Source organism: Serinus canaria, chromosome 1A (genome assembly GCF_022539315.1).
Source record: "Serinus canaria isolate serCan28SL12 chromosome 1A, serCan2020, whole genome shotgun sequence".
NCBI lineage: Eukaryota > Metazoa > Chordata > Aves > Passeriformes > Fringillidae > Serinus > Serinus canaria.
This window is the reverse complement of record NC_066314.1, coordinates 9,206,979-9,228,927: the sequence shown is the minus strand read 5'-3', so window position 1 is coordinate 9,228,927 and position 21,949 is coordinate 9,206,979. Positions and strand designations below refer to the sequence as shown.

The following is a 21,949-nucleotide window of genomic DNA, read 5'->3' as shown; positions in this document are numbered from 1 at the left end:
ATTTGTTCCAGTTAGGAAGATACAGTTTAAAACTTTAAAAAAAATTAAATAGCATAAAAGTATAACAATTTAATTCCATCCAGATGTCCATACTTCCCCACAGTTTATGGTAGAAGAGTGATTCATCCTGATGTAGAACAATCCACCTTAGGCTGATAATTACTTTTTTTGAGGTGCAAATGTCTCTCATCAGCGAAGGATGTAGACAATGCAACTGGTTAGATGCAAGTCAGTTTGCATCCTAAATCACTAATGTTTTGAATTTTTTTTTTAATACAATATATACACAATATATACAGATTAAGAAGCAGGACCTGAATGATTTTGAAATTATATCTTATCTCCATTAAAGCTTCTTACAAATCTTGCCTTAGCAAAGGAAAAGAGATTGATCTACACACAAACACTGAAACAAAAGAAAAATTAGCTCAGCCATTACAAAATGCAGACAAGGTACTACCAACATAGGGAAACATTTTAGCCCAGTTTAATAAGAGAAGAATAAAACCAATATTGATAAAATTACCTCTCCTGCCTCTGCAGAAAATGAAAGCATTTCTGCAAGGATTAACTGCTTTAAATAAAAATGGCATTTATTTTGGCATACAGATAAGATATAAATAACATTAGTTTTAAGTAGGAGTTTATAAATCAGTATTTTCTCAGTTTATTTTGATATGGCATCACTAAACTGTACAGGTTTTTAAGAAGTGTTGACAATTCCCTTTTGCTGGTCCTCTCTTAGCCAGCTTTAAAAAATTGTAATGATCAACACATCGTTTGCCGCAGATCTTTAAGGAAGCATTCACCACCTTTTCAAATGCCATTTAAGCTCTTTTATTCTCTTCATCTAAATTCCATCAACTTTTGCACGTTTAATATTTCAATATAAGCAATTTAATCTTTTCAGTTTCCCATGGCCATTTCACAAACCGATGTTGTGCCAACAAATCAAAGGAGCTAATTTTATCTTGCTCAGTGTGCACTTATAAGCAAAGACAAATTAATCATCTACAGTAGGTCTAGTTGGCTAATGCTTTATGTTGTAAAATCAGTGTAATACCACTGTTATTTCCCCGTTCTGAACTGAAATAGGGATCACAGATGGTGAGGCAGTCACAGATGGTCACTGATATTGGGAAGTGCTATTAATAAAACAGTCATTAAAAGGTCCACAATACTTTATGGAGTTAATATTTTCAGATAATAGTTAAGTTGCTGATGCATAAATCTCAGTGTCAGATTACTGTGAGTTTTAAAAAAAAAATTGCTTTTAGATCTCTCTGTTTATGAAGAAACTTAGACTAACAGATATTATAGGAAGATGTTACACTTGCTTTTGAAAAAATATTGATAACCTCCAGCTTTTAGGTTCCATTCTCACAAAAGGAAGGCTTAATTGCTTTTACCTAAGATTTATACTGGGGCAAGAAAAAGAAAATTAGTATTGTGATAAAATGTGTGTCTTTTTCTTGTTCCTGGATATTTCCATCATCACTTACGTTAAGCATGCTCCCTGGGAACTGTCTTAGTAGACTGAAGGGATGTTCAACTGCAATATTTTGACAGACAACTTTAAAGTGACTGTTATTAGTTTCTGTATTTCCTTTGAATTTGTTGAATAACATGGAAAAAAAAAAAGGCAAGCTAGGGCTGATCTTTGCCAAATTCTAATCTCTTTATTAAAAATAATTGGGAGTGAAAGTAATTGTGCTCTCTAGTCCAATCTCTATATGTTTGGTCATTGTCTCACATTTATAATGCATGCTCATTTGTCATTTGAAGTACCTAAAGGAAAGATGGGGCAAGAACCTTCATGAGACCACTCTGGAGCCACATAAAATTATCAAATACAAGCAGGCATTCTTAGACCTTACAACCACTGGTTAAAGGTTAAGTTAGATGTCAAGCAGGTGACCTTAGAATCTCTCTGACTGAATAAACAATGAAGTTTTCTATTATATTTTACCATGATTTCCATCTTAGTTCTATTCAGTTTACTTCTAGCTAACTATTAGCATCCTCACTAATTTTTAAAATAATTTTTTGTTCAGCAAACCATCGCCATAAATTTTGAGCACAACTTCCGAAAACTAAAAGTAAATGATTCTGGTTTTCTGTTTTACCATGGGCTCATATAAATGTTATTACTTTATTGCTGACCCTTGTATAATTTTACACTAGTCTGGAATATCCCTTCATGGTGGACTTAATGGTAACCAGCAATGTTCTGATGCAAAGCTGACTTTGTTAAAATAAGGCCGAAGCTCATGCTTGGAATAAAGCCACAGAGAAGTTCTCTGCAATACTGCAAACTAAAGAACAGAGGAACAAACTATCTTCCCCTTCCACCACCACTCCTTTAAGCCTAACAAAGTTTTGTATAAACATAGGAGGAAATCTTCTCAGCCTTGCAGTTCAGTGACAAGATAACATCACAGTAAGGAAGTCAAAAGACTGAGCTGAAGGTTGCATGCAAACGGATTTAGCAAAATGTTGCTTTTGTGCCCTGCCAATACCCATTAGTCTTGATGTGAGTTATTGTCTGAGTTGGAATTTATAGAGGTCATCTGGACAAAGGCTTGTGAACACTGTTAAATGGTGTGGTGACTTTGGAATAACTCTTTTAACTCTTTTGCAATGATCACCCTGCTCCTTGTGAATCTTTCTAAAAATACTTTCTTCTACCTATTTTTGTCTCTTTTAATTTGATGTGATTGTTGATGAAGCCAGCAAGACTCTGACCCACTAAAAGAATCAGTCAGTTACTAGGAAATGCTAATATGTTCTGCTGCTTTTTATCTGTTTTAAAGAGATATTTTACTTTGGAGGACTGAATGGCTCAGGATACCTGTGATGAATTTCTACCTCTAAACACTGTGTTTGATTCTAGCTACACAATCTGTCTTGTCCTCTTCTCAGCTGATTTTTTGAACCTGATATGCTGCTCTCCATTCAGATAGCCATGTTTGGATATTAGTTTCATTAGCTCAGAAGCTCAGCTTTGACACTTGAGCATACAACTCTTGCATACTTCTTGCATGTTTTGAATTTTAATAGCAAAAATGTAATCCTTCTCATTCATTCCACTTTTAAAATTTCCTGTGATCACAACACAACTTCTTTGGTCCTCTTTAGAGAGAATCCTGAAAATATAGTATACAATATGTATACATATATGCATTTGCAGGAGGCAATTACAGCTGTGATGACAGCATCCTATTTGTGATCACCAGGCTCTATAATAGACACAGTGATGTCAGACTACTACAGCCTGTGGAGCTGTGAAAAGCAATAGTAAGTGGATAATAGATGAGGCTACTCCTCTGCCACAATCCCCAGAAGACTCAACAGCACAGTGAAAATCCTGTTCTGTACTGCAGAAGAACAAAAACTCACTTTCTGCAGGGCTAGATTCCCTGAAACATTTGATGCTAATTTGTAACAGACTTGAAATGTCAGCAGAAAGTTGGCTGCATTCTGATTTTTCTGCTACCAGAAAAACAATGAAAATAATATTTTTTGTCTTCCAAGAAGGACCATGCAGTCAAAAAACTGTCTCAGAAAACTTATGGCTAGTATCAGGTTGAGAGATGAATGCTGATGTGTTAATGAAATTATTGGGAATAAACTGTTTTACCCAGATAAGATAGGAGGTAATGGAGGGATAGAAATTACTCTCCCATTCAGAAAGAGTGGGGAGTTGGGACCAGTGAGTAGAGCTGGGACCAGTGCTGATAGTTAAAATAACTTGTGCTGTACCTCACTTTACAGCTCTCACATCTTGGATTTTTCATGTAACAAAAACCTTCCCAAATGCAACCTCCCCAAAGCCCCAGTAGGCACAGTTAAAATTGCAATTGTAAGACAGCTGTTCTACCTATAAAGGGTTGGAATGTGTTACTCAGTACTACAGCATGTGCTCTTCATTGTTAGAAACGTATCAGAAGAGTCAAAGATTTGGCAATTCATTATTTTAAACATTTAATTTACTACAAAGAATCCATGGAAATCTGTTATTGTTCATTAAGGATTTCTCAGTAATTTAACAGTATCTTTAAAACTGCTTGCAAATGAGACCCACCTCCTAAAGATATTAACACTAGTATTAGATTACTTCATTTTAAGTATGGAATCCTTAACTACATCTTCCTGTAGGTGCAGAGGTCCTGACCAATGTTTTGTAACTTGTCTTGTGCAAAGAAAATTTCTCATGTAAGTTTTTATGGACACCTCTGGACTTAATAACTACTATGTGGTAACTGCTGATGAGAAGGCACCACCTTTGTTAACCCCTGGTTAACAAATGTTAGAGCAAGAATAAAGAGAAGCTTTTCTCCACTGGCTAAGGCTGACACAGGGGCACTTCTGCAGCATGAAGAACCACAGAAGGTGGGGACCCTCCAATGAAGCTATCAGGTTAAGGGAAGCAGATGAGCTGTGTATGGTAAGGAAAATATGTAAAAACATATATTTAATAAAAGCAGGTCTCATCAGCAGTGCTGAGAGTGGAGTAATACATGCTCTGAACAAATTCTAACCCATATAAAACCTTATCATACAACCAGTACTGCCTTGGCTCGTGTGCCGTTGCTGGCAAGGGTAGTGCAAGATTAATTTGATGAGGTGAATTTGGCCTTGTATAGGAGAGTGAAATGCCCTGCTTCATGAGTAATATACTAGAGCTTTCCTTTGATGTAACTCCTGTCCTTTTCTTTTCTGCAAGTATGTTGCTCTGGGGACTGAGCAGTCAGGCAGAAAACTAGCTTCTAAATCACTACACAGCAGCACTGAGATGCCAGTCAGTCTGTTTTTCTCTTTTTTTTTTTCCCCCACTCCTTTGGAGGCCTCTAAAGATAAATTTATTTTCTGTTAACACCGATATACAATTTTTAGAAATAGTCTATTCCAAAACAATAAGATTTTTTTTCCATTTTTTTTGCTTTCCTTCATGTCAGTCAGAGTCATTCATTTCTCAGATAAACACTTTTGTACTTTCCATTCCCTTACTCCTTCATTTTCTCTGTGAAATTGTTTGAAATTGCCATTTTCACTTCAAATGCAAGGGAGACAGCACAGTGCACTTCTTAACAGCTGACGTGAGATACCAACTCCTATCCTCAGTTAAACACATAAAAGCCCATATGCTTCTTTTGATCACCAGGGGAGAAAGGAGAAATTCAAAGGAAATTTGGTATGCAAACTACAGACAGATGTGGCCCTTACACTGTGATTTTCAAAGGGATCTAAATCTACATTTCATCTACTTTATGAGAGCAGATGTAATAGTTGTTCTCAGTTGTTTGCACAGAAGACACTTTTACACAGTCTAACTGATTTGGGATTCATTTGGAACAGGACTGACAAATTTGCCTATAAAGGGTAATGGGGCAATTCCCTTCTCAATTTGTAAAAATGAGAAATAGCAGTTTAAATCAGCAGTAATACATCACTGAAAAATCAGTTTGTAAGAAAAAAGGAAATCCATTATTTTGAAACTAGATTTAAATAGTGGATTTTGAACAACCTTCCATGTATGTGCATTCAAAGGATTTTAGACAACATACACATTATTCAGAAACTTACATTTTAATTCCCTTATTTTACCTCTACAGATCATATCTATCCTGTTTGCTTTTTCTGCTCACTGAAAACAGTTCTTTTTCCCAATTGCCTAAGTACAATTACTTCTTGTAATTTATTTTCTTTCATAGCTTAAGCCTTATGTAAAAGGGAAACATTTCTGGTTAACTCACAGTGATGCTACCTTCAAAACTCATTATTTGCTTTTTTATTCCTAATTTCCTTTCCCCTTCTGCTACCCTTTGCTATTTATATTTTCCACCATATTCCTTGTACTTGCAAGATGTACTGGGATAGCAGTTTATGTGAGAGATTGATTCACTGTTTAATTACATTAAATGCATACAGAATTACAGGTATCTCAGTTACTTTGCAATGGAGAAAAATCTCTGGCAGATTGATTCAGACAATGGGCATCTCTCAACCAAGAGAAAGAGCCAGATTGTCAGAGTTGAGTACTACTTCTGCATTGGAATCTCTTTACCAAATGGGCTCATTGTTTTCCCCATTATTCAATCCCTGAGAAAGAAGGCAAGGAAAAATAAGAAAAAGGAAGGGAAGGGGGGAAAGGAGAGAAGGGGGAAAGTCTGTCCTCCAACTAGAGGAATGTGGTCAGAATTTCTTTTCTGAATGACAAATACAGATTTCATACTTTGCTATGAAAGGCTTGAAAACATTGCAGGAAATATGCAGCTGCTATGCAGGCAATAGCTACAGATGCTTCCTAAAAGCTTGTCTTTATTTGCTTTGTACTGAGATATGTTATATATTCTCAACTATTTTATTTATATATCAGTATACTAAAAACTATTCAGGGACTTCACAGAAAAAAAATACTATTCTACCCTTGTTGCACTACTGTGTTTTCAGTGTCAACTCCAGCTCATACTCTGAGAGCTAAAGTACTACAGCTCTACTCCAGGGCCAAAGCCTGATAAAGAATTTAAAACAAATCCCTTTATCTGTGAATTAAAATCTTATAACTTTTAAGAAGATATCCAAGTTTTGTTTAAAATAAAAAAGGAACAAAATGAATGGAGTTTTCTGTACACTCTCTTCCACATGACTCAGGAAAGTTTCTGAAGAGGAGAATTCTTAAGCATATTTTATTTTGACAACCCAAAAGATTATGATATAAATGACTAAACAGAGGACAAAGAGTCTATGTAGGAGTCTATGTATTGAATAACAATAACTTGAACAAGAGAAAGATTCACTATATGGAGAAATAAAAATGACAAAACTAGAATTCCTCTGAGGTAGATACTTAACAAGATTAACTCAAAGCCTGTAGATTCATGGTGACTGTACTATAATATTTTATATTACACTACAACATAATTAGTGCTCCTTAATCATCCATCACTTCTTTTTCTCCCCTCTGCTGTTTCACTGACAGTTTAAAAAGAATTTTACATAAGTACAGAACTGAAAATACTCCAAACTTCTCTGCCAAAAGGTTTTCAGAAGTTATCAAAAGTTCAGTAGTGTGGATGGACAATCTGATGCTTGTGATAGATTAAGATACAGATATTGTTTGCACATGATGAGCCCTGTCTCCAGCACAACCTATTTTTGGATTTAACTAACTGATAACAAAGAACTGTACCTTAATAATGTGTTTCAATACAGAGGCAATGTGATTCTCCCACTGGTAATTTAAATAGGCTATATTAAAGGATATTGTACCAAAATATTAACTGCTGGCTCTGGGATTTGTTGATTGCAAAGCTACTTGTGGCAATAGAGGAAAGCATCAGTAAACTTTATCTTCAAATAATAAAATCCTTGGAATAAATCTTTCTGTATGTAATGAAATAGCCTTAGTATGGGCTCTTTCACTAATAGAAATCAACATTACAACATTTCCCATCATGTAACACACAGATCATTATGTGTCATACCCCTCAGTCAGAATAATACATTTTATTTGAAACTCAGATCTCATCTATGAAAAGTTTTATAGGATTATAAAGAATATTTTCCCAGTAAATGAGAATATACTTTAATTTCTTTTCCTTTGCAATCTAACTGAGAATCTTGGCCAGAAAATACGTGTGAGAAAAATTCAGAACAGTTTATACTTACCAGTATGATATGCATATGCTGAATTAGCACCATCTGTTTTCAACAGATATCAGGCTACTTTGCAAACTTTTGGCAACAATTTAAAAAAACCCCAAAACTAAAAAATACTGAAACAATCAACACTAACTCCCCCTTTATCTTTGAAAGAAAGGAAATATCAGTCTTGTTTCATAGGGAATGAAAAAATAAAAAAAAGACAAACCACAAAACCAAACAAAAATGGTGTGAGAAAATCTTGGCTTTTTCTGCCTCTCCTTCACTACAGACTTCCTCCACAGGATGGGAGCTGAAGAGACACCACATGCTTTGCCACAGCCCTTGTTTGTTCACAGGAGTGAGGATTCATCTGCCCAAGCACAGGCACATTGTGCAGAGTTAATCTGAGCCAGTCCTCCAGACTCCTGAACTGCAAGAAAAGTGCCATTTTTCTTCAGCTCACTCCGTAATCACACCTGTTTCTCTTGACAACTGTGGAAAAAGCCACATGTAACACAGATGCCACCAGTAAATGTCTCAGGACAGGAGGTCATTCCCCCTCACCACAACTTGAGCAGTTTCAATTCCTGCTTTTGGCTCCTCTGCTTGAAGCAGAGTTTTAATCCTTTTGGTTTTTTTGCAGGAATCTCACCACCTCTTCAGTTCTTCAGAAATTACACCTCTCCTCAGCAATCAAAAGTTCTGGCTTTGGCTCAGTTTGATCATTCAGGCCATATTTACTTTATTCTGTACTCATGATGCTTTCCTTCCCCAGTCTAAGATAAAGGTGGCAGAGTGACCAGAGCCCTGATTCACCACTTTCTCTAAAATGTGGTTCATGCTGGGGAACAATGGCCATGTAGCTGCTGCTCTGAGGCACAGATTAGACAAACTCACCAAGTGCCCACCTGCCTAATTCAGGCCTTTCTACAGACATCATAGCAAAGCCTTCTTTTTGTCCTTTCTGCCCAGACCTGGCTTCATCCATACTGCTGGGCGCCTGCACAATGGTCTGCATCAAATTCCTCCCCACTCTTTCCAAAACTTCCTTAAAATTACCAATACAACACATTCTATTGGTGGAAAGCATATTTCTGACTCAGCTCTGGTACTACATACTGTGGTCCCAATATTACACAAAGAATAGAATAGAATAGAATAGAATAGAATAGAATAGAATAGAATAGAATAGAATAGAATAGAAAACAAGTTTGAGAAACTCTCCTTGATTGCTGATACTTCTCTTCCAAGCTTCAATCCATTCCAAGAACTGGCCAGCTATCAGGTCTTGCAGTAGACTCTGCATAGCCCCTCTGCCTCAGCTAGACAAGTTAATTTCTCCTTCAGTTCATGTTGTAAATATATTTCTCTCTCTTCTCTGCAGTTTCTCAACGTCTCCCTTGAACTTTCTTCTGCCTGAAACTTTTCTTTCCTTTCCCCCTCCATCCCTCATTTTCTAAAGCATAAAAATTCCCTCTAAAATACACTCAGTTGATCCCAGGGCAGGCGTAATCCTCACACCTTTTGAAGAAATGTAGTTGAACCTGACAACAAACAGAGTGGATCATCTGCCACAGATGGCAAAACTTAGGAGGTGTGAAAACTACTCACAGTATGTCCGGATTTTCCATTACATTTTTCTACAGTGAGAACATGCACTAGCCAGACCACACAAAACTCCATATTCCTATTCCTATTCTCATATAAAAATGGCATTTCCAGTTTAATTCAAATCCATTTCCAAGTAACACAAATGAAACAAAACCAAATTAACCTCTCCTCCCAACCTACCCCTAACCTTCAAAAAGCCAGCTTTTTAAAGGAAGCAGTTACACTTGAATAAACACATACAGAAATCTGCTATACTGATACAAAACTGAGCATCTTCTTATGGAAGAGAAACAGCTTTCTCTGTTTAAACAGATACCAAAGTGAAACAGACTACCTGTCTTTTTTTTTCCAAAAAATATTTTAAATGGTTTGAGACTATTTTTTCGGAGTTTACTTTTTGCTTGGGTCTTTTTTTGTTTGTTTACTTTTATATGTATTCTACACTCTGTGGATACTGCACCAGATTTAATCCATGCAGCTGGGACAGAGAAATGACAAAGGGTTTATCATTTGTATTTAAAACTAGATTGGACATCCACTCCATCTCTTTACCTAAGAAATCCAGACAAGGAACTCAGTTTGGTCTCGATTAGCTCAACTGAATAAAACTTAGTTTTTAGAACATTCTCTTTCTCCTCTTTAAGGGCATACATGGAGATAATATTTATATTTTATTATTTTACTAATTATTAAATATATTTTCTATTAATAGCACTGTAATCTACATTCATTTTTCAGAGGAGGAAGTATTCCACTCCTGGATAAATTGCATCAGATGAAAACTTTGCATGCAATGTGATATTTAATGCAACTGTGTAGGGCTGAGGAAGAAGAAAGCAGTAACCTTTTTTGAATTTTTCCTCCTACTATTTTAATAGCAATTATACTATTTTAGAATCATGACCTTCCTCTTCCCATTTCTGCTTATTGTGACAAGCAGGACAGGAAGACAGAAAGTTGGCAAAGACTACTTTTTAACACTAATGAAGCTAAAAGTTAAGATAAGGCAGGAGAAAAATCAGAAGTTAATGTGAAAAATGTGCCATTTCTTTCTAAAGCTACATATGTAACCAAAAAAAAAAAAAAAAAGAAAGAAAAAGAGAAACAGAAAGAAAAAGAGAATTTAATGCAAGAACAATATTTCAAGACACACACACACACAAAAAATTCTTTTAGTGGGCCTGGAATCTAGGATATATTCTCACTGCATGTATAAAGAAAAAAGGGCTCTTTTCTTCCCCCTCACTTTCAGAATTCCTATTATTTTTCTAAACCATTCTTTGTCCACTGCTTCCATAGATTAAAAAAAAAAAATCCAGATAAAAAATAGCTCTGCTTGATTATATGCATATGGACTATACCAATCACCCCAAACATGCAATATGATGTTTCTTATTACAGAAACACAGGAAATAATCATTAAAAGATGTTCACGGGATAATGACTGATTTTGGTTGGTTCCCTTCTCTGTTGTTTGTTAAATTATTTAAAATTTCTAGGAGTATACAAAGAAAACTAATGAAACCCTAAAATATTTGTAATCATCCAAATGCACATTCTAGACCAGTGGAAGAGCAAGAGCTAAAAAATCAGTCCAAACCATTGTAAACAAATGCCTACTGAATATATTAGTGACATCTTATCTTCACAAAGTATCAGGCTTTGCAGTCATGTGATTCAGTATTTTTTGGGTCCAGAGATGCTAACAGAAAATCCAGGGATTGTTCTCAAGTCTCAAATAGTTCTGTGCTCACTGGCCCTATAGCAGCTCGAGGCACAGAGTGGTGATACATCCCCTTAGAGATAAGAACTGGCAGCATTTATGGGTTCAGAGCAGAACTGTTGTGTGTGAGTGTGATTTGTCAGAGATGTGCTCCCAAAGACTGAAAAAGACAGGAGTGACTAATGGTATAGCTGGTGAGGATGTCATAAGAAGATGTCTCTGGTGACACATTCCAGGACAATAAAAGTTTAAGAAAAGAGTATTGCACAAAACAAGAACAAGTGTGGGCTGTGGAGTATCAGGAGGAACATGACAAGAACACTTATTAGTTAGTATTTATTCAGAAAACAAGAAAAACTGGCTAACCATGAAAATGGTTCTTCTAAACATTCATTGCATGATGACCTTTAGCTAGGATGGAAAGACAAGAAGCACAAACTTTAAGGAGTTTAATTCTGAAAGTCAGCCTCCAATAACAGGCCATAATGGCATGTTGAACAGCACTATAGAGATGAGGAATGCTTACTTGAAACACTAAATAACCAGATGTTAGACAGTGTCTGATGTAGAAAAATAGTTTTGGTCATTAGTTCACCTATATAAAATCTGTGGGTGCAGAGATTTTGTTTCAGTTTGTCTCATTTTGAGTCAAATCTGATTTTCTAGGCATCCTAAGATTATTAGCAGTTTAGGAGCACTTCTATCTAAATGAGAATTGTTTTTAAATTTTTCTATTTATTATTTTGCAAATTTTGAATAATTTTTGTAATAAATTGGTAGGATTGAAAATTTAAATATTGTATATTATTTAAGCAAAGCAACATCTCTTAGTTGAAATATTTGATCCTTCAGAAAAGTTAATGTTTAAAGGGTTTCAGCTTTATAAGCCATGTATTTATTTGCCTGTGAGCAAAGACTGACAAAAAGATATTGTTTGGCAACATCATGCACTGATTTTAGAGCCTTGGAAAGACTAGGATAGTGAACATCAAGTGATCTTCCATGATGAGCACTGCTGTCACATAATTTCTAAGTCATCAAATCAAGTATCTATATGGTTTTACTCAATTTTCAGATCACAGCGTTGATGCTCATAGATATTTGATAAGACAATAAACAAAAGAGCCTTTCTATAAACATTACAGAACTCATTTGCAAACTTACAGCATCAGGTGTAAATTTGTATTTCATCAGGAAATATGAAATAATTTAATTTTAGATTCCTCTCCTGAAAGACCAGCAATCATTCTAGTACCTTGCTGTACTTCTAGCAGCCAGGAGCCAGGCTGCTGAACAGGGATGAAAATTATCTTGCATGGTGAGGCACTGATGGCATTTACCTCAAAACAGTTTATCCAAGATCTCTGTGAGTTAGTGTGCAATTCCTTACTGTGTTGTTTGAACATCATTTTACACATAAACACTAAGCACTGAACTCATGATGAAACATTTTTCTTTACCTGCTCTGCTCTCTTTCTGGAAAACATTAAATCACTTTGTATCAGTTGATGATCTGATATTTACTCAAACTATATGACTTAGTCAATGTCATGGAGGAAAGGCTGAATTAGGTGGATTTTGATCTGAAATTGTGTTGCAGATTCTGTTGTCATGAAACTGATTTCCAATTGTTGAACTGCATGTGAAAACACCAAAATACTTGAAAACCTTCAGCTTGTTCTTAAGCCTGTTCTTTCTTCTTTATAACCAACTCAGGAGAAATTATAAAGCAAATTTCAATTTGTTCTTTGTCAGTTGGCCACTAGATTTCCAAACTGTTTAAATGCTGAATATTCTGAACTGCAGGAAAAGTATTTGTAACATGTTTTTTTTTTCAAAATGCTTTGAAGTTTAATACTAAATTATTGATAATCCTATACTTTCAGCAGAAAACTTGCAACTGATGACAAAGGCTTTCAGAAATAAGGATCAGATATATTTGAAAGCATTTGCATGTTTTTCCCCATTATATAATTACAAAATGTTTAGCACAATGAAGTTAAAACATACTTTATTTCAAATTTCTGCTTTTTGTGAGCAGGACACATTTCTTGATTCACCTTATTTCTTAATTTATTACTAATTTGTGTAATATATCAACATGGTTAAGATACACATCAAAAAATACTAAAATAAAAACAGAATCAAAAATTTGATACAAAAATGAGACTTCCAGAGTCTCAGCTACTCTATTGATCTCTCCAGTTCAATGCACACATTCAGAACTTTTCTATATATCGAACTCCTTCTGGGCTTTGAAGCAAATGGAGCTGATTATCACTCTCTGTCACTTTCCCCACTCCACCATTTACTTTATTGACTGTATTGTCCATACTTCCAGAACAAGCCAGAAAGAAAATCCTTCTCCATTAATTAAAACATTCTTTGTTGCTGTTGTTGTTTTTAAAATATTTCCAGTAGGAATGGGTAGTAAAGGGAAAAACCCCCATGGTTGTCTGGTTTTTGATTTGGTGGGTTATTGTTTCGATTGGTTTTTTGTTTTTTCTTTTAAATGACATAGGAAAAAATGTTTTTAAAGAGAATCACTACCTATTTTTTCAGCTTGAAAATGGCCTGGTCCTTTTTTCTTCCTCTCCAAAAATGATCACTGTATTTTTTTCTCTACCATACAAAACTCCTTTTTTTCTTCCTGTGCAAACTTTGAACTTCTTCAATATAAAATTCAGATTTAAAGGTTAGTTTCTACTATAAAATTTCCAGCAGTAATATTTCAATCATTCAAATGAATAGCCTTCCTTCCTGCTCCTCACATTCTGTCATTTTAGGGGTTCCATTTTTTATAACAATCAGAACTGAGAAATTTTGTTTTAAAGGAAGTGCAAAAAGTTCCTCATATTTGAAATAGTGGAATACCCAATCCAAATAAAAAATATTAATTTAATTTCCTAAAGGCCTGATCCACAGCTGACTGAATTAATAAAGTGTATCATTAATTTTAGAGAATTTTATATGAACCATCAGATTAGTGATTCTACAACACAAGCACAAGCCTCTGTGGTTTCAAAAGTCAATGGAAATACTCAGATCTGAGCATCACAGTAGATTCATCATAATAGACCATAAGGGGTTCAGCAGCAAGGTTATATATTTTTTTTTTAAATCTTCCCAAATAGAGCAAAAAAATTCAACATTAAGGTAGTAAAATTCATGTTCTAAGAAATTCCAAAACAATGTCACAATAATGAGTGCCAACTAGAATTTGGGATTGTGATGTGACTTAAAAGTGTTTAGACAGTGCTATATCCCTTATCCTTCAATTGTAGCTTCTATTCTATTTGTACAAAACACAGAAATATTTTTATGTGATATTTTCTGAACAAGTATTTCAGACAGAGGTTTTACAGAATAATATCACTGGATTTTGGGGATTTTTTTTCAAGTCTAGTTACTCATAACATCGGAAGGAGAGACATTTTCTAATCTATGAGTTAAAAAATCTAAAATACATTTTAAAAATTTTTCTACATACAATAATGATATTAGTAACTTAGAATGTATACATCGACTATGAACTAAATGCACCCAAAAAAATACCTTTTTATTTTTTTGAAACAATGATTTCTTAAAACTTAAGTGTATAAAAAAAATCTAGAAAAAAATGGAGGAAATTCTAGCAGAAAAAAATCCTAACAACGCAAAACTCCAAACCCAGCAATTTCCCAAATTCCTCTAACCTAATTACAAAGCTTGAGAGCTTAATGAGCGGCACAGACTAGTGTTTCCTGAACTGTACTGTGTGTTTCTTTATAAAGCTGCATAGGAAATGCTTTAGGAAATGTAATTTGTTTCTGAAGTGAAGCAGCACAGGAGTTCAAGTGTGTCTGCACTCGAGCTAATGAGAACAACAATTTTAACTGGAAGAGAATAACTCAGATGGGAGAGTCTCCCAACACTTCCTACCCTGTTTTATATCCACAGAAACCATTAAAAATGTCATTTAGAGATCCCAGAGTAGGCCTAGTAAGATGGTCAGGGCTTGAGGGAGAGTGTCTATCAGAGAAGGGAGGTTAAGGGAACTGAGCTTGAATAAAACACCAAATTGCTGTCTTTCACTCTAAAATGAAGCAGGACTGAGAAGACAGTCAGACTCTTCTAAGGGATGCACAATGAAGGACAAAAGGCACAAGCTGCACAAGGGAAGTGAAGCACTCTTTGACATGAGAGCAGTGAATTCTCAGAATAGATTGCACAGAGGGACAGTAAAATCTCCATCCTTAGGGATTTTCAAAATTCAACCTGGCAAGTCCTGTAGACATCTGATCTGACTCAGAAATTAGCCGAGCTTTGAGGTCAAGGTGGGCTGTATGACCTCCACAGCATGTTTCCAACCTGACTTTTTTGTCATCTGTGATGACTGAGGAGTTTATAGAGGAAATGTTTTCAAAAGATGAAATAGACACCAACATCTTAATGGATATACTGCTATGATGTTGTGTAAGGAGTGAAAGATTATGGACATAAATATTTATTTTAATAAATTAAAGCTTTGATGTCCCATAACTGCAGATGGTGTGAGATAAAAATACCCTTCAGAAAAGCCATTTGCTTTCTGACAGATATGTAAGTGTGTCTGTGTGTCTGTGTGTACACATATGGCAAAAATGCTACTTCTCTAACATTGTCAAAACTTCTTGTTTTCCATCATGGGCCAAATGATGAAGAAACAGGAAGAAAAGAGATAAAATGTGTTCCTCTTCCTAGATTATCATTCCTCAGATAAGCAATGCTCAAACAGGCTGTAAGAACATAAGGACTCAGATCAGCCTACACTACCACTGTCACAAGAATCACTTTTACTGCCTAAAGAAATATCTGAAAGCATTACAATGAAATTCTCTATACTTCTGTGTGTCTGATCAAATGGGCAAAGCACAAACTCACTTATTCCATTCCATTCTTCCCAGAAGACCATGATACTGCTTCTGTTGGTTATAACTTAGGAATCATAAAAGGAGCATCAATGATGTAAGTGATTAACCCAGACAGTAAAATTTCTAAAAAAAAGGCAGTAATTGCTTCTAATGTCAACTTGGACAAGAAGCATAATTTTATTTCACTGTTGTCCTCTTGCATTGTATGCATACAGCAAAAACACAGCTATGAAGGAGGTTACAAAAAATGTAATCCAGAAAAAAATGCAGTTAATATTATCTCCAAACTAACTCTTGACTTCCCAAGTCTTATGTCATCATGTTTTAATATTGCTATACAGAAGCAGAAAATAAAGTCTCAGTCTTTAAATAATGTTCCCTCCATTAAACTTATATTTTAGGTGGGTAACTCTCTTGATTCTCTCCATCCATCACCCTTCCTGACTGTTTTTTCACCTCTGGCAACTGCTGGCTGTCTAAATCAAGGAGTTATCCAGACTGAGAGAAATCAGACCTGCTAAACTTCTCATCCCCCACACACAGTAAAGAAATCCTCAGCATGTAATCTTCCTTCAGACCTTCCTCCATGCTAGTTACTAAATTTCAACCCTGCCTTCACTCTTAGTTGCTGGCTGGCCCATTTAGCCTGCTTGGCCATAGTGCCCCAGAGAAAAGGCTTGCCAGGCAGTGTAAGAGCACCAGCACACTCAATGCCTGAGCTGGATTTGGCATCAGCAAACAGCTTGCAAAGTGAGTAAGGTGAGATAATCAAAGCTGTATTTTGATAGGAACCTCTTAGGTTGGATGAGAGAGAGTGTCTGAGAAAGACCAGCTGGGAAACAGAAGTAGGGTTTAGCAAGGAGATTAGAGGGAAGATATGGACAGATGGAGAATGTGAACAGAAATTGAACTAAGACCCGAATTCATGATGTACAAAATGCATGAAGTTCTGAAGGAGAGCCAAAAGGCAGGCTTCCTCTGCAGTCTCACACCAAGGGAGACATTTCAGGCTCTGCATCACAATTTCACAGAGGTGTCTAAGCCATATCTTGTGACAGACTTACCCCTGTATTACTTAAGAGTTGACTTAGGCAGCATAGCCCTAACCAGCCTGGCTACTCTTAATTCCTCTCTCATATCTTCATTTTAAATGCAGGGACTGCAAACACTTACCATGCCATTATGGATTCCACTCCCTGAGCTGAACATTGCAGCAGGCAAATCATATTTTTTTACCAGAGTTCAGCTACTTCTTGGTAACAAAATTGAAAGTTCTTTTGAGAAATTGAACTGAGAAGATAAGCACAAATGAAAAACTTGCTCTCTCCAAGCGAGCTTTGAGAACTGTTGACAAGACAGCTTCTGAAATTCTGAATTGGCATCAGCAGAGTCAACCTTGTCCTGTAAATAAGAAGTTTGTCTGCACTAAATGCTCATCTATCAGCAGCCATTCATCTTAAAAGCATGCTGAAGAGACCAGAAAATAGTGGAAAGACTTTTTATAATGACATTTCAGTGAATTAAATGAAAGTTATTTTAAATTATTATTTTCAAAATATTTTTATTTAATTAAGCTTTAGCACCTAGAAAACAATTTATGAACCTAACTTTAATTGAATACTAACTTTTCTGTGCAGAATTGATAGCAAGTAACTAGTACATAATTAAGAAATTCACTTTTTTGAGAGAAAAAACAGGAGATAAGAACACAGAAGAATCACAAGAAAGGGTTTTTGAGTGACCATGGGACCAAAAGCAGTCTCAATCATCTAGAACCTTACTGTAGTCATTTGAGAAATGAGTGGGATTAATCTTATTCTAGAGTAAAACCACAAAATAAGTGGATTATCTATCGTTCCCTTGGAATACTTCTGTTTCAGATTATAACAGGAATATACAGTGACCAGACCAGGTGGGATTTTCCACCACCAATATCTAATGTCAAACATGTTATTTCCAGTCCTTCATACCTTGGGCTATGTTGTGTCGGCCAAGGAAGACAAGAGACCTCCAGGCTTCAGAAGAGACATGGATGGAGAAAAGTAAAATAGGGAGTAAATGCCACTTCAGCTAAGGGGTGGAAGGAACAAAACAGGGGGCATTTTGGCTATTTGATTATGCCTGTCCCATCTTTTAAATGAATATTAAATTCATTTAAAAGATTAAATTCATATTAATTCACCCATGTTATGGAAAGAGCCATATAAATCTGAGTGGTTTCTTTACTCAGCACTCTGTGGCAAATGCTGTATTGATATAAATTAACAGCAAAGATGTGCATGATATGTCAGAAGAGCCATAAATACTAAAGAAAGTCGTATTTAATTTTAGTATTTAATTTTTAAATATAGTTCTCTTACTCATTGTACTCAAGATATTCTTGGCTTGGAAAGGAAATCAGTCATGTAAGTTATCTAATCCTCTATGGTATTCCCAATATTCAGATGTAACAGATTTTCACTAAAATATATCAGTTCTAAGACATCTGTGCTATTGAAGCTATAAAGGTCATATCTACCAAATATCCCAGGCCATAGATTGATATAATCTATCCTGTGTCTCTACTGGATGTAAAGAGTGGTTAATATTTATCCCATTTAAAATAATGTTTAACACAGTGAAAGACTCTTATCTTGTCCAGCTTTTGTTTTCTTTCTAGATCAACACAGCCAGATCCTTCAGACAGCTAACCAGCATTGTCTAAATCTTTTATCCTTTCTCTTATGCTCAACTTTAAAACATCTCATCCTCTAACTCTTCAGTGGTGTTCAGCTAAACTGCATTTAGTGTTAAAGATGAAGTCTCACCAGCCACTGAGCAGGGCAGACCTGCAGCATGTCTCCTACACAGGCACCACTTGTCAGTATTTCCCAAAACACCACTACCTTTCCTGCAAGCACTTGATATTTTTAAGTCATATACATCTGAACATTTACTGGTACTCTGGACCATTTTCACTTCTGCTATTGCCTAATCAGCAATATACCTGTTTTGTTTTCTTTTTTTTTCTTCTTTACCTGTAGTGTCTGTATTGTTATTGAAATTTTGGAACATTGTTCTGAATTGCAATTCTGCTTTCCAAAGTAATTGTATTCCCTACATCAGTGTAAAAATGCTACGAGTCATTTCTTCATACTTTAAATTGCAAACTGAATTATTAAAGAGTTAAAATTAGGACAAGTCCCTGTTTGATACACTTGAAACTGCTTTCCTGTTTGACAGTGACCATATTGACCTAAGATGTTCACTTCCAGCTGGCAGATAGAAAGAAAACTTCCATTTAAAAATCATTGAAAAAGAATTAGCTTAGCAATAATGCACTGGAGTAAGAATGTAAAGAAGTGCAGCAGAAGGGCCTATTTTTCTTATTATTTAATAATGGAATTTGATCTTGCAGCATTAATATGAAAAACCATGTGTCCATCTTAACAAATTATTTTTAATATGAAATCACTGTCTCAGAAAAGCAATGCCTGATTAGAAGGATTTTGAGCCTCAAAACAAAAGTAAAGTTAGAACTAACGTAGGCAAGCCTTATTAATTTAAAAACTAAGAAACAAGCAAACAAACAGTTAGTTGTTATTAGCACACATTGCATTTTGAGACACTGATAGCACAAGAGGATCTGGTCTAGTCAGTATTTCTACAGATAAGAAGCAAACCTTCAGAGATCTGGTTTGAATCTATGAAGGTAATAATGCTGTGAAGGGTATTACAAACACAAACACGTCTAGCTCAAAGATTACTGGGCTACCTTCCTGTCATCCTTTGTAGTTTTTATTTTTTGGGGTGATTATATGGGGTATATCTAGCTCAGACAATATTTTCCATATTTTTCCTAAGGGAATAATGTCGAGTTTTGAAATTTTTAGTATCTCATATGCTAAAAATAAGTAAGGAATTACTATAAACAAATTAGCCTTCTTCAGGAGAAACTCAGTAGGAAGCTCTGTCCTAAGTGTAACTCAAACAGACTCAAATCCCAGCAGGGAAAACTAGTCCATGACTGGCTCCTTTTGGACAAAAATGCAGTACAGCAGATAATTTACATCAGCTCATTTGATCTGTTGTTCAGCTTCTACTGCACCAAACAACTTGCAAATAAAGCACAGATAGCACTCACTGTCTAACAAAGATTTTATAGACATTGTTCTTCTGCTCCTTTTGGAGAATGTACATTTATTTTATCACTGTACTTTTCAGAGCTTCAGTCAAAGATGGTCATTAAACTGTAGACAGAATAAAATGCAGGAAGCCAGAATTATCAGGAGAGCATGTGAAAAAAATTCTCTTTTTTATTCCAGTCAGACAATTCCACTGGTAGAACTTTTACCCTCCTGTTCATGCTAACTACAGGAATCTGTGGCTTGAGAGGAGATGAAGGTCTGAAGCAAAACAGAACTGAAGTAGGCCAAAATTTGCTCATGGGTATGTGCCCCTCTGTCTTTCTTCTGAGCCTGCTTGGTTCCACTGTATAAATTTATATCCAGTATTTATTACTTTAAAACAAGGAACATGATATTTACCTATTTCCACACCAAATATTCCAAGTATTCTTAAAATGGATAACCAAGGTAACCAAGTGAACCAGAAATGAACATAGAGATACTCTGGTACCTCTGTTTTTCTTTGTCTTTCTGGAAGATAAAAGACTGAGCGATGGGAATCATGGCCAGGGATGGTTTTCCTAATGTCTATATAAGAGCCAGCTTGAGAGGAAGATGGAAAAGCTGAAAGCAGGTGAGAAAAGGCCCAAGTGACATAAAACCAAGGCTCTTTGTAAACTTTGCCATAAATTTCATGCTTTACAAAAGAGGGTTAAGGAAAAAGATTGAACACTATAATGATTTTCTATTATGCATGAATGTCCCTTGGGTGAATAGAGAAGGTGTGAAACCAATGAATACAAAAGTATCAGGCAGAAAAGACTGACCCAGTTAAATGTGCTTTAGAAAATAATGTTAATATGACATGTTGCCTAAATGTGGGATATTCTTTCTCTGTGGAAGACCTGATAGATGGAGAAAAGATGTTTCACTTCAGTCACATAAATGTTATTCCAAAGGATATATATGTAGGAAATACTTCACAGGAAACAGTAGCTTGAAATATTAATAGGACTCTAAATTGTAAATGATTCAGACCACTGGTAGAAAAAAAAAAAAATTTAAATCTTGCTAAAACCACATAGTTAAAGGAAAAGATAGATAGGTCCTATTTTAATGTTTACACTGGGATAAGATTGTTGAGAATTTTTTCTAAATGTGACAGAGACTGTCTTTGTGACTCAGTTCCCAGTGAATTTGTTTGAAATACACAAAGAAAGCATGTGACAATATTAAAGCACAAAAGAACATTGGTGGGGAACACCTACACCTTCTCTGGATTGCTGGCCTGAATTCAGTCTCTAGACAAGATTTCCAGTCCATAAGCAATGGATCAGCATTCAGGCCTAAGTGTAGGGCCTGTAAGACATGTAAGTGTATTAACACACTTCCAGGCATTCCTGCATGTGCAGTTCACAAACTGCATGAAATCCATTTTAATTATGTAAATCAGACTTCTCCCAGATCATTCTTTAGGACTGGTTTATGCATGCTCAAAATGAAGAACCAGTTGCCAGCAGTGTCTGGAGAATTTTCATTAAACCACAACCCAGCAATGTCACTTAGAAGCAAAGCTAAAAAAAATTAAAATTTTACCAAAAAAATTAAAAATTTAGATACTTCCAAAGATGGTTCCTCACTCAACACCCCTCTGCACTGAAACACAAATAGCAGCTGTTTCTGCAAAAGGTAATTCTTCCTTTATATGGAATTCTAGATTTTGCAGAAACCAAAATGTTATTCCCTTTTTCTGGGCTGAATCAAAAAACTAAAATGGAAAATGAAAGTCATTGAATTAAGCCTTTTGCAGGACAGCAATGTGACCACCTATGCCTCAGACCAAAAATCACTTCTGAATATTTTACAGTAACTAAATAAAACATAAAAAAGTTCCAACCCCTGTTAGCTGGAATTAAGCTCAGATAAGAAGAAACCAAGGGAAACACCTATGTCTTGTGCTTCAGCAGTAC

General features: G+C 35.5%; 1 protein-coding gene across 1 annotated transcript in view; it reads right to left on the bottom strand.

The window, feature by feature from the left end:
• Nucleotides 1–21,949, bottom strand: part of PCLO (piccolo presynaptic cytomatrix protein) — a 318,033-nt gene that overhangs the window by 135,939 nt on the left and 160,145 nt on the right. The window lies entirely within an intron of this gene.